Here is a 2853-nt window from a genome sequence, read left to right on the forward strand (position 1 = left end):
GACTCAAGGTAATGCAAAGCAGCGTTTCGTGCTTCTTTGCATTACTTTTCCATACAAAGCAATGCAATACTAATTTGTGTTGGTTTGTGAATCCCCAAAAAGTTTAGCATCGGTTTATCATTACAAAAGTAACGCTAACCCGGAGCTAAACCTTTCAGAATCAGAGCCTTTATATGTTATAAGAGGTACCACACATGTATAAATCACTATGAAATCAATGCTGATTTAAAAGAAATGTGCAACATATCTTTTTTGCAGCCCTAGGAAAAACGTGCAGGAAATACCAAATAAAACAGCAGCATGCATTTGCATATTTATACAGAATCTACATAAAGAGGAATCACACTGGTGAACTGATCATCCACAATCTAATTTAAACAGCAATATTTATTCATGTTTGTAATGCAGTGCTCAGGCCAAAAAAGCAAAATTCATTACAATTTATCATGCTCGCAACACAACTAGCCCCTTTTATAATATTATACATTATAATGCATTTAAGTCCTGATTACATTTTTAATCCAAAGGTTGAAGTTCGACCATAGAAATCACACTTTGAATATGTAAACACATCCCGCAGTCAAAAACATTGAACTTTTGTAGCAAACAGTTTAGCCAGTGAGTAAACTGTTGTCTATGAGATAGAATAGTTGTATTGTTTCACCACTGCAATATTATTATTGTATATACTTCCGTTAGCAAGAGAAGGAAAGTCATGGAAGAAAGCCCATAGGTAGCCAAGAATGACATTGATGGATAGCCAATAGTGTCACAGGTTGGCCAAGCTTGAATCGATTATGAGGCAGGAAGGATCTGTCACTATCCACAATTGGATAACTGATGTGTCTTCCTCCACTTGAGTTTCACCAATGTAGTGGTCAAGTCTTTGAGAACTGGGGGTTTGGGGGAGTACAGGGTGCCACCTATGAGGAGAAAAGAATAACTGAAGTGTCAGAGTTCATATGTCAAAAATTGATGTCTTTGTCATGGTTCAAAGGTATTAAGAAGATACAGAGTAGGCATCGGTCCTTCTAAGGATATGAACAAGTATTTATTTAAAAAATATGCAACATAAACAATGTTATGCAGGGTAACTGGTAGATTTCATTGTCGCACATAAAGGTTCGAAGGAACCGCTGGTCTGCACATAAAATTGCAAAATATGTCATGTTCTAGACGGTTTTACTTTACAACTAGGGGACATTTGCTTGGGGTTGTAAGCACTTTTAAGTACTTGGTTCTACTGAAAGTAGAGAAGTGTTCGTATTTCTTTACCTAGTTCCAACATGGCGCATAGAGTTGAAGAGTGAGATCGACGAGCAGACCGCTTTCTATATCTTTATTTTTTCTTATAACGTCACACGCGAAGGAGAAGGTGAGCGTCTCTCGGTTGAATAGAGTACGAGATCGGCGGTCTTTGAAAGTTTTGGAAGTGGAGGGGTTTCTGCTCCTGGAAAGGTGAGACGATCTTCATGTAGGAAGTATTGAAGCGTAGACACGGTGTTGCTTTAAGTAGGGATTTTAATGACATTCTATGATGATTGCAGGTGCTGGATTTTACTGGTTTTTCGAACAGACACGATCCTCTTACACTAACGGATTTGATGAGCTTCATGAGGTTGGTTCCTTTTTGCATGGTGTCAATATTGGGAGGAACGAGCAGGACATTTTGGGTTCTGATTATGCTTGTTCATTCTTCTAGGATGTTTTATTTCATGGATTAAAATCAGGTACGGATTTTTTAGGAAGGTGGTGTAGGACCACAAACGCGGTAAGTCACTGGATCAGTGTCGGTGAAGGCCATTTCTTTTTCATACGATCACCTTTGGTGCATGGTTGGCTCTTATTTCTTTTTCCTTTCTCTTTTTTTCCCCAGAAGTCTTTCTCAAGATGTAGGCAGTAACATGGTTATTGTAAATGCTCTCTAGATGTGCTTTTGCTGTATTGTACTACTCTCGTTTTTTTAGTAAGAACTTAAAGAATTCTCTTGTAAATTGGAAGACATGTTTCCCTCAGGGTATATTAAATGAGAATATTGTTTGTATTGTTTCAGAAATTATCCCCTGAAGAAGGGCCAAGGGGGCCCAAAATGCATTGGGCGGGCATCAAACAGAACAACTTCATGGATTGGATTGAAATAAGCAAAACATTTTGATTGAAAAAATTAATGACATCTTTAATCAGGTTTAATACAGGACTTCTATTGAAAAAAATATATAAATGGCCAAATGAAGAGCTCCCTTATGCACTCTCTTTCGTGACATTATTAGAGTACCGACATTATTTTTCCAACAAACATTTTGATTGCTTTTTACAGATTTTGAATAGTAAGAAAAACAAAAAATATAATTCAGCCAGTCTCAGCCATCAGAACCCCTTTCAGAGGGCCACTTGGACCCAAACGTGGAGGTTGAGTCATTTTCCCCTGATGTCCTGGGACACGACATACTATGGCTTCTAAGTAACTGGGGCAATTACTATCCCTTTCAGCACTTGACCCTCCGTAGCAAAGGTTGAGCAGTCCAATGCTATTCAGGAGGACATGGGTGTGAGGCATACACCGGCGCAATACTCAAAGTAACCACAATAAGGTAATTGTCCAGTGAAATACTTTCTGGGATTAAAAAAAGTAGTATTATATTATAAGCACACAAAGCATAGAAGCACACATTATACATTAATCACAGTCTCTGAAGGTTGGCAAATTAGCGTCGTCCATGGCAGTAACCTAGATTCTCCCGGTCCCTATCCAGTGAAACTGGTTATTCCAGATTCAGTGCTGGAGCTAACCAAATTCTAAGTTTAGCCTTAAAAGTTAGCTTCAACGGTGTTACCCGTTATGGCCCTTATTTA

General features: G+C 38.4%; 1 long non-coding RNA gene across 1 annotated transcript; it reads left to right on the top strand.

Moving 5' to 3' along the window:
- Window positions 1-1394: 1394 nt before the first annotated feature.
- LOC146784142 (uncharacterized) lies at window positions 1395-2172 on the top strand. Its single transcript, XR_014970465.1, has 4 exons — window positions 1395-1458; window positions 1548-1618; window positions 1703-1730; window positions 2054-2172. It is a non-coding gene; the product is annotated as an uncharacterized LOC146784142 (long non-coding RNA).
- The last annotated feature ends 681 nt before the right edge of the window (window positions 2173-2853 follow it).

Source organism: Triturus cristatus, chromosome 11 (assembly GCF_964204655.1).
Source record: "Triturus cristatus chromosome 11, aTriCri1.1, whole genome shotgun sequence".
NCBI lineage: Eukaryota > Metazoa > Chordata > Amphibia > Caudata > Salamandridae > Triturus > Triturus cristatus.